This window comes from Nyctereutes procyonoides, unplaced genomic scaffold (assembly GCF_905146905.1).
Source record: "Nyctereutes procyonoides isolate TBG_1078 unplaced genomic scaffold, NYPRO_anot_genome, whole genome shotgun sequence".
Taxonomy (NCBI): Eukaryota; Metazoa; Chordata; class Mammalia; order Carnivora; family Canidae; genus Nyctereutes; species Nyctereutes procyonoides.
Window position 1 is genome coordinate 1,624,079 of NW_026575146.1, and position 15,618 is coordinate 1,639,696.

The 15,618-nt window shown below is 41.8% G+C and overlaps 1 protein-coding gene across 11 annotated transcripts in view; it reads right to left on the reverse strand.

Moving 5' to 3' along the window:
* PLAGL1 (PLAG1 like zinc finger 1) overlaps positions 1-15,618 on the reverse strand; it is a 112,116-nt gene that overhangs the window by 20,330 nt on the left and 76,168 nt on the right. For 3 of the 11 annotated variants that reach the window (XM_055311664.1, XM_055311669.1, XM_055311657.1), the window contains exons 3-4: positions 10,901-10,973; positions 2,026-2,137 (exon numbers count right to left, since the gene is read on the reverse strand). The exons of 1 other annotated variant lie outside the window; for it this stretch is intronic. The gene's annotated coding sequence lies outside the window, so the exon portion shown is untranslated. Of the gene's footprint in view, positions 1-2,025; positions 2,138-6,482; positions 6,515-10,900; positions 10,974-15,618 lie in introns of all 11 variants that reach the window. 7 more of the 11 variants (XM_055311666.1, XM_055311665.1, XM_055311660.1 and 4 more) reach the window with 6 other exon arrangements.

A 15,618-nucleotide genomic window follows, 5' to 3' on the forward strand; every position in this document is an offset into this window, starting at 1 on the left:
TCTCTCTCTCTCTCTCTCTCTCTCTCTCTCTCTGAGTCTCTCATGAATAAATAAAATCTTTAAAAAGAGAGAGAGAAGAAGGTAGACACACTGCACCCATTCCATCGCTCACTTCCCTTCTTCCGGGAGCATGTCTGCCCACCTCTGAGGGCACACGTCCTGTTTATCAGACAAAATGACTACACAATGTGGGAGGGAGAATGTTCTCTTTGCCTTTCTATGCCACATCCAATAGATTCAAATGATGCAGAGCAAAGCTCTTCATCCAGAAATACTTAAATTGAAATATTAAAAAAAATGTATCACCAGTCCTTTAAAATGACTCCAAGTTGTTCATTTTTTTTCTTTATAAGATGTTACACATTTCATCAGGTTTCCATTTTAAAAGGCAAGGGCACTGGAAAGATAGGGCAACTTGTCCCAGTTCCTGCACTGGCTTCTCTGAAAGGGAGAAAGGAATGTCGGGGGAAATGGGGGCGAAAGCTTCAGAAGAGAGGAACACTGGCAAGCTGGGCCGCCTCTCCTTTTCACCTTAAGTCTTTTCTCTCCCCCCATTCACAGCTTTAGGTCCTTTGTTTGTTTAACAAACCATTACAATCATACCCAGTTCAATGGGGAGGAATGTGAACTCTCTAAGTAGCTGTCCTGGCAATCCACATGTGTGGTCCACCCCACAGCCCATCCCCGGGCGGCTTCCCTGTGCGCCTCTGTGCTCCCAGTGCCCCAGAGGCCAGGCACCTTGCTCACAATGAGCCCAATTTCCCCTGCTGCATGCTTGCTGCTCCTTCCCAGTAGCCTATAGCGATGTCCCAAGTTGCTCCTCCTTCCTGGCTTGCCTAGCTACTGCACTGGCCCTCCTGCCTGGGCTTGTCCAGTTCTGCTCCTGAGCCCGAAGCTGCCTGGTGTGGCGGCCACCCCCTACGTGTCTTCAGCCCACAGATTCACCACCAACACGGAGCTGACCCACTCCAGGGTCTTCCTGGTAATCATGCCTACTCTTCCAATGTCAATCACTCGGTAAACCCCTTCCCTGCCTAACTGGAACTGCTAGTGCCTTGCTATGTTCCTAGTAGATACACTGGCCATGTTGGGATAAATGTTAATGTCTTGGCCGATGAATCAAACTACTTTTTCGTCAGATCATATTTAAAGGGAACCACAATCATAGTTAGCAAAATGATGGTCTATTTTAGTTGGACTCATAAAGTCTTCTGCAGCCCCATTAGAGAAAAGGGCATCTTTATCCCCCATCTCACAGATGACAAGACTAAGGTTTAGAAACTGACACCTGCCCACAGGCACTGCCTGATAAGATCCTGCAAGTGATGTTCTGTACACAGCAGAGTGCCTGAACACGAGTGCCCCACAGGTGCTAGCTTCTGCTGACATCACTACTGCGGATAATGATGAGGAGAACCAGAGACCAAACCCAGGTGGTCTGAGCTAAGCTGAGTGTTCTTCCCACACATACCCTGTCATCCTTCCAGGTTACACTGTCTACATGAGCAGTAGACTTCGGCTTTTCCTCCAAATAAAGGCCGGAATCTGGGGCTGGATTCCCTGGTGCCACCGGCCCGTGACCAGCCTCTTCCTCTGGCCAGTAAGTTGACATGTGCCACAAAAAGGAAGACACCCTTTCCCGTATCTCAGGTACCCAAGTTAGGTCAGGGCAGCTTTAAAACTCTGGAACTGACAGGGATGTCTGCCGAAAACTCCACAGACCTGAAGGAATTACCACAGCTGAGGCTGGGGGTGAGGGCGAGGGCGGCAGAGAATAGGAAAGGCTGTCAACAGCAGCATCGGAGTCCCTGGATTATGTGGTCTACTAATGCTTTTAAAAAAGAAACGGTGAGGAGAATGCTGTTATATTTGGCAGTTTAAGGGGGAAATGTATTTATCCTCTACTAGAACCTTTTTGAAAGACCTGGAACCTTGGGTCTTGACTTTTACTCTGTATTTCCAAGTAATTGCTTGTAAACATACCCCAAGAGAAATAATTTGAAGAAGCCACCACAGTTTGCGTACCTACTCGGCGACAGGAAACATCAGCTTCCAGCCGGTCACGCAGTCCTCTCAGAAGCTTGTGTGAGGATTCAAACCTGTAAGAAGAGATCTTGCACATCTTCAGTGAATGAAGCTAGGAGAACATTACCCCCACCATGTTGCAGCTTGAGCTTCACTTCAACACCACATATACACAACTGGTAATGTCTACAGATTTCTGACTGCCCTTTCGTGCATTTTCAGAGATGACAGACGAATTTTAAACTTTAAGATCCTGTAGTATCACACCTCAATAGACACAGCACCATTAATTTTTAAATGTCTCAGATCTACCAGATGGCAAAAGTCTTAAACATTTAGAAAATCTGATATATTTCAAAGGTATGATAAAGGTCATAATGCTGCAACCTAAAGGATTTGCAATCTGTTGTCATGTTGCCCAAGAAGATCTTTAAGTATTTATATTACATCTTTTGTCCTAATGGCAACTGGATTAGAAAAACCCTGAAGTTTTCCCCTGCTTTCTGCAAGTAGGAAAAAACAAAACAAAACAAAAAAAAACCGTGAACTTGTTTACATAAAATATTCAAAATACATGCAGAGGAAATGGTATTTTTTTAAATAAACAGTATTAGAATACCATAAAACAAGTATGCAAATCTAGGCAATGACAGAACCGGAAACAAATCATGAATTGAAAAAAGTCACCAATAACCAGTAGGCATTTGTTTTCAACAAAAGCTTCAAAGAAGCATACAGGTTCACCAGATTACAGGCCAAAAAGGCTGTTGTCTCTACATTGAACACACGATTCAGTGGTTACACAATTCGAGGTTGGCTATGCACTAGAATTGCCAGATAAATCTTTTAAAAATACAGATTCCTAGGCCACAGTGCAAAGCAGCACAGACTGACACCACAACACTTTGGCCCTGGGAGTCTAGAGTTTCATCAAGTCTCCTGGAGCCAAGTCTGCAGCCAGCTTTGCACCACTGATCCCTGGTGACCATTTGGAAACCAGTATCTCTGCTCACCGATTACTAAAACCTGGCTTCTTCCAATTTAGGACTGTTCCAACCAGTCAGTCCTCATGGGGGGGGGGGGGAAGCTTTTTAGGATCTTCTTAACTAGCACAAAAATAAATCTATTATGAAACAAAGCCAATCCTATCTCACCTACATGACTTATTCACTTGGTTGCCTGTTTTCTTCTCTTAGTTTGATTAAAAAAAAAAGGCAATGCCCATTTATTTTGTATGAGAACATTCTTTTGAGTTAAAAATGGAAAAATTAATATAATTCTTAGACAACTAAATTTTTTAAATCACCCATCAAAATTCAGGAAAAAGCCTGGAAGGTAAAACTAGAGGTAAATAGGATCTTTGAATCATCTAGAGAGAATTTGTTTTGCATGTATAAACACTTCACAAATCATCTCATGGCCCCCCTCTCTCTCTCCTCATAATACCGAACATTTATCATGGTGCTTTAATTGGGTGCTCTCCAAAGGCCTGTATTAAAAATTTTTTTAATGAACTTTTAAAAACATTGAGGCAAGAGAGTATAATTCTTCTGGATGATTCTTCCTTTGCTCCTACCCATCTCACCAACAGACAATACCAATTTATGAATTCAGAGAGGCAGGGGCTCTCTTCTGCTTCACGAGAAAGGGTACACATGACATGAAGTACGCAAACCAGGCAGTGGAGTAGCTTAGCTTCATTGTCAAAATATTCAAATTATCACTAAAAGAAAGCGATTCCTTTCTGAATCTAACAATACTACTTGGCCTCCGAGGGCTCACACAGGAGCTTATTCTTAAGCTGTTCAATATAAGCAGCACCAGTGAAAGAGGAGAACTCTGGCAGGGAGGAGGCCAAGTTCCTCCGCCTCTCCCACCTGCCATCTCGGACCAGTAACGCTTACATAGCTAACAATGCAACAGAGAACCTGAAAGCATGCGTGGCCCTGGGGGAAAACCTTGTGCAGTGTGCGACAATTAATAAAGCAGAGAAGAGACAGGAAAAATAATACATCTAAGTTTTACAGGAGACTACTTGCAGACTGCTTTTCAGGTCAGAATTCAGATTTCAAAATCAGAGAAAAAGTTTTTAATTTTTCATATACATGTATATAACTTACAATCTTTCAAGTATATATACACATTATATAATCTTTCAAATATAGCTTATACAAATCTTTTATATATATATTTTTTACCATATATATATGGAAAAAATGACCCTGTAACATTAAACACTCCTAAATATGTTTCTGAGCTCCAAAGAAGAAAAGTCACATTTTTCTAGAAATGGGGATTGGCACACAGTAAACAGATTATAGTTAACTGCTTTAAATAAAAGGGAAAATGTCTCTTGGAAGATGATCTGTTTGTATCTGCTTACTCACTGATGACAAAAAGCAAGATCTCCTGAGTCTAGAGCATATGGTTTCTAGAATGCATTTTTGCTGGCATGGTATGTCTTTCTAGGCATTTGCTTCTGAGAGCCGCATTTAAGAACATGCCCTTTGCTCTATGAATGTCCTGGTTTAGCTGCCTGCTGAGCATGCACTGAGACCCAAATTAAACAAAGGGACTTCCCTCCAGTTTCAGCTCATTCACTTCTGGCTACTCCCAATTTTTCTTAAGTCAATTCTTCAAACTGACTTTTTTATTTCTAATGATCCTAGCGGGAAAGAATTGGGCAAGCCCCAAACGCTGGGAATTCTGCCTCAGTTTTCAGTGAAAGACTCCTCTAGATTGAAGATGTGCAAGGTTTGTTTTTGAAAAGCTTTTCAAATAGTTTTTTTTTTCTAAAGACTGTAATTCCAGATGGAAAGGAGCTCTCACCCGATATGGGAGATAACAGACAACTAACTTTTATTTCACTGAGCAAACAATGAGATTATACCTCTGAAGTAGAGACTCTAAACGGGATATTCCTATTTATCTCAAAACAACAAAGTCAGCTTAAAGATGACAGAGGGGAGCGAGTTGCAAAGGGTCACCCAAAATTTGAATAGATCTGTGGGCCTGACACCTGGCCCTCTACCTTCTTGCAATAGCCCTGGGGGGCTGCACTCACAACCCAAGGTTTCAACTGCTCCTTGAAGTCAGAGGCCTCCCAAATCTGTCTTCAATCTTGAACTTTCTTTCAAATCCCAGATGAATCCATCTATAACCCCTTTCAGCCTGGATATCTCACAGCCCTGAAGGTCACCTGTTCTGAGGCAGGGGCTCCTCCTCCAGCATTAGCGAATTAGCTACTGGCACCACTCTGTAATAATAGCTAGCACTTGCTGGATGCTCACAGGTCATGGCCATTTTAATCATGTAATACTCAACAACCATGTGAGATATTAGTCCCATTTTACTTATGGGGAAACTGAAACTCAGAAGTTGCATGAATTTGCCCATGCTCACATGACTGGCAGGCAGCAGAGCTGGTATCCAGAGCGTGTAGTGTGAGAGTCCACATTGTCAACAGGTCAGTCTCTTTACTGTGTCAGTTCCCAGACTCCAAAGTCAGAAACCCTGGAGTCATACTAGATTTTTCTCACTAAGCTATCCAGATTCTGGGAGCTCTCAAATCTGTTTCCTTCTCGGAATTTCCATAGTTACCACTGTTTGGAAAATGTTTTGCCTTCACTACAGCCTCCAAATCAGCACGGCAGGACAACTCTGGAATTTTGCTTTGTCCTCCCAACAGCTTGTCTTTCTAGCTCATTTAAAACAGGTGGCGGGCTTTGCAATTCCTTGTATTTTAGCCCAGATGATAGCAGAGGCAGTCTTTGTTAACATCTAAACCCAAGAAGGCAATTATGTCCAACTCCTGAGATGGAAGGAGAGGGCACATGCAAAGGTGAGAGAAAGACCCTCTCCCACCAGCGGCCCTTGCCCAGCTCTGTTCTCTGGGCCAATGGGCAGAGCCCTCGAGAGGACAGGGAGTAGGGTGTGCTCAGGGAGACCGGACCCAGGGCAGGTTTCCAGCCTCTGCTCATGGTCTTGAGGCAGAGAGCTCCAGAGACTACTGCTGTGACCCACACAAGGTCAGGGGCTGGTCCACCTCACAGGTGCCGTGGAAATCTCTGGGTTCTGGGATACACCCCACAGGGGGAAGGGAGACACCTAAAAATGCCAGAGATGACATTTCCCTGTATGTTAGCAGGATGGGGGCTGGACTCTGAATCAGTTACGAAAACAGGGAAGACTTCCTGCATACTTAAAAAAGTTGTGCAGTGGGACTGGAACTTGTGGTGTGCCTCCATGAGGGGCTGAGAATCTTAGACTCCTGCTGTAGACGCCTCAATTGCTACAACTGGAGCCATATTGTTTTTCAAAAGAGAGCCATCCTCTTGCAGAGAGGAGTGTGGTCTCTGCAAAGGCGCTGTGACCTGGGGGCAGTCCTGTGCTTACAACCCTGGGGCAGATAGAGGAGGAAGGAAGGAAACCGGTGCAGATGTGGAGAGTTTACTCACAAGATTAACTCCTCTGATTCCTATGCAAATACCTAGAAAGGGAGAGGCAGAGAAAGTTGTCTTTAAGGCCTTTATCTTCAACTCTGAATTGCTTAAAAACCAAAGGAAGTAATGATGTGGACCAGGAAGAGGAAAGAGGGAGGCCTGCATCGCTGGTCTCAGGCACAGGACACCCCTGCTTCCTAAGCTGGGCCCTGCCTCCCAGGGCAGCAGGTGGGGACTGGGAGAGGGACAGTGTATTTCCATACAGAGGAAACAAGCTGTGCAGCAAACCAAGAAGCTGGGGGAGAGGAGGTTCCTACCCCAGGAGAGAGGATATAAGTAAGCCCTTAATGTTTCCAATTTATTCATCCCAAAATATTGCAGTAACGGTAGGTACTTGTGGCATCAACACTCTGAAGAGGGGTTTTGGACTTTGAGGCCACTCACACATCCTTAAAGCAAATTTCATTTCAGTTCTATGGCTGAATATTGCAGGTCTTCAGAAGAGGCTCCCGAAAGCCCTGACTGAACACTGGAGAGGATTCCACATAACCAAGATATACCAGCCATCCTACAGAGCTTAGAGTCTTCAGAACAGAGAGCCCTGGCTGGAAGAACTTCAGATGTGTAAGACTCAGCAACAGGAAACCCCATTTCGTTGCCACCCAGGCACCCACTTAGTCTGCCCCATCCATGGAGGCATGTCCAGTGGGAAGATGGAAATGGGAGAGGAGGAGTTGTCTGGGGAGCAAATGCCCTGTCACAGAGGCAGAGTATGCCAAGGCAGTGCCCTTTCCCTGATTTGGGTTATCGGACAGAGTATTTTATATTAAATTGTACCTGAGACGGGAACTCACAGACAACAAACATGGAAGCTAGGGCTTTTGTTGAGCAAACAGGCAGAGGTTTGGAAAAGCAAAGCAACCACAGTGTGAGGCCACTCTGGCCTCACAAGGATCTGGCCCCTGTTGACACTGGCTTCCTTTCTCACACCAGATAGGTGAGGCTCAGAAGGGAAAAGAAAAGCAAGCAATTCAAGAACATTAACGTGGCCTATCCCCCACACCCATCACCCAAGAAGGGCAACCATGTGTCGGAGACTGTTCTCCAATCTGTGGTGCCTAAAAACTTGGTAGGAGAATGGTGGAGAGATATACTGGAGAATGGGAGACTGGTCCATTTCATTGGCCAAAACTCAATTTGCATATGGCTTCCCTTAAACTTACTAACAGTCTGCTGAGGAAAGAGCTTGAATCAGGTCAGTGCAAAGGGACATTTCTACATACTGGAGACAGAGGTCCATTCTGGTTCCTAGGTCTCTGTTTTTGGAGTGGCTCCCCTTCGTTCTAATCACAATGCTGCTTTCAGAATGATTCTTCTAACATGCAAATACATTCCTGTCACTTAGCTGCTGGGAATTCTTCAGTAGGCCCATTAGTTTCTGTCAGTTGCAACCAAGAGTCCTGACTAATAAGAACCACTGCAAGTTTTTAATCAGGAGAGCAACATGCTCAGGCTTATGTTATTGAAAGAGATTTCAGACAGCACATGTACAGATTATGCTACTGGATTTATCCATTGTATACATTAAAATCAATATAATGGTAATTCCCTTGGTGAAAACAAAAAACAAAAAAAATGTGCACAAAAAAATAAATGCAATAACTGCACACTGAAGTTTCTCCATAAAATGAACTGTTCTCGGGGAGTTCTAAATCTTCCCTGAACCAGAACTCACAACACTCTTAACAGCACTTAGAGTTGAATATACAGGGCAAATGAGAAGCATTCTAGGGAAACAACATAAAATGATGATCATCTTAATGTGGCTTTAATTTACATGTTGATTGTGTGTCTGTTTTATGAATCACTTTTAATTCCTGTGCTCAAACAAAAAGGAAAAAATTACCTTGGTAAATGCCACATAATGGATCAATTAAATTATTCCCCAAATAAAGTACACTTTGTTATAGTATAAACATGCATAACTCCTGGTGCTATTTTAAACACACTGGTAGAGAAATGTGCTTTATTTTTAACATATTTAATACTATCCTATATTATGAACCCTCCCAACTCCCTTCATCTCTAAATGATCTTCATTTTAGTCTTTTGTTTGTTCTGGGAGTCAGAAAATAAAGAAATTTTAATGAGAATTCTTAGATAATAACTTTTCTTACCTAAAAGTGATACAACAATGTGTTTTACTCCCCATTATTCTACTGTGTCAGCAACACACTCTACTTAACACTAGGTTGTGTTCCTAGGTTATTTAAAAAAAATCAACCAAATGATAATATTCTATCATTTATACAGAGTATTCTAAATACAATCTAGAAAAATGGTGTGGTATAGCAGAAAGACCACTGGTGTTGAGTCAAATGGTTCCAGGTTTGAATACTGGCTCTGCTACTTCCCAGGTAGGCCATCTTAGGCAAGTTCCCTAACTTCCCTGTGGTGACATCTATCTACTTTGCAGAGCTGTTACAAGATTATACATTATATATGTACACATAGAAGCAGGATGGTGTAGAGTCTAAAGTATACATGCAAAGTAGATGTGACCTGTTAAGTATCAACGACTTTATAGGCTGTATAAGTTCATAGTAGGAAATACCAGTAACCTGTTTCAGAATATCATATATGTGACAGGATATGTTATTGATTCACTTCCATAATCTTTCTTTAATATGGATCATGGTGCGATTTCATTTCCTAACATGGGCTTGCAAAAGAAATTTCTATTATTTCCTGCATACCTCCAAGTTTCATGTGTCATGTATTTGAAAGATTCCTAAATTCTTAAACAGTGTCATATTATTGCTGTGCTGGGCAAACCTGTTGGGACCCCTCTCACTTCTGAGAGCTTTCTCTGTATCCTCACTTAATAAACTTCCATCGCTTTTTTAAAGATTTTATTTATTTATTCATGATAGACATAGAGAGAAAGAGAGGCAGAGACACAGGCAGAGGGAGAAGCAGGCTCCATGCCGGGAGCCCAGGACTGCGCCCCGGGCCAAAGGCAGGCACCAAACCGCCGAGCCACCCAAGGATCTCCTACTTCTATCGCTACACACACACACACACACACACATTGTTTTGCCTTACATGGCAATATCATGTTTAACTAGAGAAAACAATTGTGCCTGGCATGAATTGATTGGTCTCACAGGTAACATAAAGTGACCTAAATGACATACATAAGTGATTCTGGCATTTTTGGATTTTGCTAAATTTTTCTTTTCGAATGTGTTGGTGGGCAAGTTTCAGTTAGAATCACTTGGAGAACAGGAATTCAAACACACACCCCTATATTTCTAATATTCTCTTCACTCTGGCTTTCCACCGCAGGCAGCTGTGGATAACCTCCTGGAAGTCAGCCCCCAGAGCAAAATAAATTGGGAAGTGACTTATCTAGTGAGAGGCTTAGGAAAAAAAATTCAAGGGTAAGATGTAATATAAGGAAACTTACACAGAACACTGGATTTTTTAAAAAACGGCATATTACAGTCAAGGACATTTTGAAAAAAAAAAATGTGTGGAGAGAGGCCAAGAATTATGGTTAAGCAACACTGTTAGCACTGAAGCTCCAAAAAACAGGGGGAGGGTATCGTTAGGTGAGGAAGGTATAGGTTAAGAGGACTAATACATGTTACAGGGAAAATAACACCAAAATGTTGGATATGAAATTTAAGGCTGGAATTAGAGATTGTTATTTTGAAATAGGTGGTTAGAACAAATTATAATTTCCATATGTATGGTGGAAAATGATCAGAAACAAAAACTTCTGATAAATATTGAGGATCCTGCCAACCATAAGGTCTCCCAGATAAACACTGGATTTAGAAGCCCACTTATTTCCTCATTTCGTAACTTTAGGAAATTTGGACAGAACAGATGCAAATTGAGAATCAGTTCATATTATGGTTTTTAAGAGCGTGATTTAGAAACTGAATTGTAACATATGCAACAGACTCACTATGATTCTAAATGGAGGATAATGCCCCCAAATTCCCCCCTAGTATTTGTTTTTAAGATCATTTTAAAACATCATTTTAGAATGTAAGATAGGGAGATCACAAATTTTCAGTAAGCAAGTCGTGATAACTAAAAATCAGTTGTATGATATCCCTTATTTCTAAATGCATATAAATATCAGTGACAGTTCTTTGCATATTCTCTTGATTTTTTTCTCAAGAGTGAAAAATGGGCTTTCATATCCCTTAACCCTGTTTTTCCTTCAAAGCCTGAAGTTCCTTCAGTGCAATTTCTCTTGAGAGCAAGCATTTTCTGGAACATAACCCCCTCTACTGTGGAAAAGGTAGAAGGCTTTGGTGTGTGCCGTACCATAGGAAAGAACAAGAATACAAACTCACAACTGGCCCCAGGAGAGCTGCCTGGGCAGAAGTCCGATGGCGCAGCATAGACATACTTACCTTTTTCAGTCTGAGGTATGGAGAGTTTTAAATGTGATGTGAAACCAAGGCCACATCAGATGTAAGAGCAATCCTAGAGTGAGGGGGGAAAAAGCAAAAGGTTAAAATAAAAGGGGGGGAGGCATTGGGGGAAAAGACACATCGGTGCTCTATAAGTAGACATTGATACACAGGATAGGAGGTTCAGACACAGATACAAAGAATAGGAATGTCAAGATCAAAAATTTCTCTTCGTCAACATACCACAGTGCCATATCCCTACATTCCAGAGACATGCCTTTAAGTTCTGACAGCAGTCTTCCTCTTAGAGAAGCAGCGCAGTCACATGGTTAAGAGCATGGGCCATGTGTCAGAAGGCCCAGAGTCAAATCCAGGTGTCACCTGGAGCCACTTAGAAACCTCACACAAAGGGCACCTGGGTGGCTCAGTTGGTTAAGCGTCTGTCTTCCACTCAAGTCATGAACCTGGGGTCCTGGGATTGAGCCCCGCATCAGGTGCTCTACTCAACAGGGAGCCTGCTCCCCCTCTCCCTGTCTGCTCTTTCTCTCTTAAATAAAATCTTTAAAAAAAGGAAAAAGAAACCTCACACAATTTGTTTGGTCTTTCTCTGCCTCGGCTTCCTCATCTATAACACAAAGACAAAATGGTACCTACAGCAGAGGAGCCTTTTGCGGCTAAATGAGCTGAACTGAGGAAAGAACTTCATACAGGTACCTGGGAAGCAAGGAGCACTCCCATATTTGCAATTATTTCCCAGATACCCAATTCAAGTACAAATACCTCACAGCCTCAAGCAGAAATGCAGTGATAATCAGAACCTTTTAAAAAGAGTCAAACACAAACACTATCCTCTAGGAAACAGTGTCCAAGCAGGGTTGAGAGTGAAGTGGGGGAGGAGAGGATCTTTAAGGAGCAAGAAAGATCATTAAAAGGCCCTAAACAGAGGCAAACAAAAACCAAAAACACCAAAAAACACAACAAAACAAAACAACCAAAAAACCCCAAAAACCAACCAAACCAAACAAACAAAACTCCTTTGCTCCACTCCTGGGTTTTTTCCCCCCAAAGACAAGGCTACTGTGAGAAAAGAGGCCTGAAAGGCAGAACTTGTTGACAGTAAGCACATCCAATGAAGGTAATTTTAAATCTATATTTCAGAACAGTCTTTCCTGTAATTCAATCTAATGAATAAGGAGGATGTTTCCCTTTCAATGACTAGATAAGCCTGTAGTAGGGCTGCTTTATTTGGTTAGTCTGGATGGACGGGAAGCCATCTGAGAGGGAAATATCTGGTGTCTTTCTACTAGGAAGTTTGCTGATGGAGATAAACACACACACAAGTACAGACACCTAATATATGTTGATCTTCAAACCTATTTTGAAGGTTTGACTCTTACACCATTTGAAATGATTCTCCTTAGATATTATAGCGGTCTTTGGTCCTGAGAAAAGGCTCTTTTATGGATGATCATGGAGCTGGAGTGATCTGATTTCTACAGACACAGCAAGAACACCGATTTTTAACTGAAGTTACTTCCGTGGTCTGTATGTAGTTCTATCAATGTAGACAAAGATATGCCTTACTGCTAAAATGAAAAAGTGTGGTTTGATTTCCTACACTTCCTTCCACCCTTCACCCCTCCCTACTTCGGTATGATGTCACATGAAATTACTTCCAGAAACGGAGGGTAGAGCAGCCAAGTTATAAAACCTAAGTGCTATGCTTACTGCTTTCTTATCTCCAAGTTAATTCTTATGGGGGCGAGAGTCTATCGATGATCAAGGCCATGGTAATTTTCCTATTTCATAAGAAATCTGAAGTCTCAGCAGAATTGCAAACTGCTGAATCTACCACATTTGTGTGACCCATACAAACACCCCATGCCTCTACAAAATTCCTACCAAAACTCACACATTTGCAAACCTGTATTTTAAACTTCACCCTTACCTTTGATCAAAAACAGACGACCAAATAGATCTCTTTAAAAATAATCTTGGTGGTAAAAACAAAAATATCATGGAGAGTAAAATATTAGCCAGTTACTGTATTTCTGTGCTTACCTACCCCTCCATTTACTAAGATTTTCCGTTATGATTTTAAGATGTTGTTTCCCAAAGAATGTTGACAACCATTTCCCACTTAAAGCTGTGGTTTAAAAGAAATAGGTTTTAACTTGAGAATAGCCCTGAACTGGGCTTGTTCTAGGGTCCTATGAAATCATAGTAGTTAGTCCTTTAGACTCAAAATTTCCCTTACACTTTTTCACTGACAAGTGAAGGTGTTTGCTTCCTTTGATAAGGGGCTCATAACAAACAGTAGTGGTAAATCTGGTTAAAGAAATTGTCAAAGGGTGCTTTGTTTTGCATTATTTAACATTACATCATAGAAATAAATCATGTAAAATGGAAGCTTTATCCATCTCAATCACTAAATCTAGTCAAGTGAAAGTCTACAAAACTCTAAACAAAAAGCTTTCTCTTTGTACTGAAAATATCTAAACACTGGGTTGAGATTTAATTTTAGGAAAGAATATTGGAGAACAGAGTTTAGATTTGAAAAGGACAATGCAATCCACTTTTTTTATGCTTCCTGTTCAGAGGCTGATGGACTGCCCAACAAACTTGCCAAATCAAAAAGATTGTTTAATAATTCTCCATAAAGAATAGATTTTAAAAAGCTATAGCACCAATCAGGTAACAATAGATCAATCAGGTTTTCCTAAAATGTAGTATTTGCAGTTGAAGCCTGGATAAGTAATTGCATTCAAAGTAATGTACAGGGAGCTATCAATCCCCATTCATGCAGCTCGCATTCACGGAGCCAAGAGCTTTGCTGGGCTTGGAGATATAAAAATGAATCCGCCACAGCTGCTTTACTTCCAGCTAAAAGAATACACCTAAACAAAGAGCTACAGGGCAGTGTGTTAAGTGCTATAATAGAGGTATGCACAAAGGGCTTGGGGCCAAAGGAAGAAGCTATAAATTCTTCCTGGGAAATCAAGCAAGTGAGGGGAGATGTGAAAGAAGGTATACGGTGATGCTTCCTGGTGATAAACTCAAGACTTTTTTCCTTACTGTGTTCTCAAAAGTAAGGTGGTAATTTTAGGATTTATGAACTGTGTTAATGGCAAGTGCTATATCGGTCTTTCCCCAGTTTCATTTATACTTGGCATAGCCTTTTGGTCACAATATCCTACGAATATACTTGGTATAGCCTTGTGGTCACAATATCCTACGAATATCCTACGTTTAATTAAAAATAAACATATTATCATAATATTCCCACATGACACACACTATCCAGAGCAGCAGGACTAGTTAGTAGCAGGAGTAAAATTTAGATACAAAGTTCAGAGATGTTTGGAGACAGACATGAATGACATTCTTGACACTTAGTCATATTACATTAATGATGCTTATTTTAAATATGAATTTTTTTCTGATTCTTCTTCAGGCAAAAATAGAAGAATCACTTGATTATATCATGGTTAATATTTGTCTTCCTCTACTTCTGTGTTTAAAATAGAAGGAGGGTGTTGAATCAACTTCTACTTAGCATCATTTATTATGCATACCATATTCCTACTTATAACACAGTTGTGACAGAACGTCCATTGTTCATTACACACTAGCCCCAAACTTGAGTAATTCTAATGTAAGCATGAGAAACCACCGTCTCCTTTGGGGTGAATTTCCAAATTCCTCTGTGTTAAATTGAGGTCTAATTTTCCCTGTGCCTGGTTTTCACAAGAAGGTCCATTCCACCCCATGTGCTCCTTTTCAGCTGTCAATAAACAGAGGCAGTGAATTCCCCCACAGCTTCACAAAGCTAGTTAGGCAGAGCCATTCATTCCTTCAGGAAAACAGGGCATTGATTTCAGCGAGTTCCCAGGGAGCAGCTGCAACAAAGAGATCAAAGGCCCACCTCTCTTTCCCTCCACTGCTTCCATCAGGCCAGGCCCAGACAAACAGCGACAGGTTTCCTTGAGACAAGGAGAGGGCCCGGCAGACCACCTCATGGTTCAATTCAAATTCATCCGTTTCCTACATTCCAGTGACAGTCCAGAATGCTAACCATGACAAACCAGCACAATTGCCCGGCATAATATACTGCTCACTAGTTCATCCAAGGTCAGAGGGAGAAAACAAGCACCCAGGGAAGTCCTCCACTTCTAGGGCCTGCTGAGCCTCAATGGCCCCCTGACATTCCATAAATAAACTTCGCCTGCTCACTCTCCCTTTCTTTTTCCATCCTGCAATCCTGCAAGCAATTGTCTCATTCAATCTGCAATTTCTTTCGTGTCACCCTACCCAAACTACTGGGACACTTTATTCTCAACCTGATAGTTCTAATGATGATATTAAGCATGGTTATGTGGGCAGCTCTAATCAGTTCACACTCAGTAAACTACCACCATCGGATGAATTTACAGCTGTAATTGCTAGGGGCTTCCTCCAAGGCCTGATTTCCAGGGAAGGCCACACAACCTAAAGAGAGTTCAGTTTGCGTAAATTCTGTTTGCAAAACAAAAATGTGAACAGAGATAGAATGGTTGGTTAGCTTTTGATGTGAGCGAGGTATTCACCCAAACTGGTAATCGAGACCCCTAAATGACAGTCTGTGTGTGCATGAGCCATGTGCAGCTTTGCGGGAGTGAGGGGGGCTAGCCAGGGGCAGGGGGAGCACTAGGGGCTAGGAAAGAAGATGGATTCTCCTG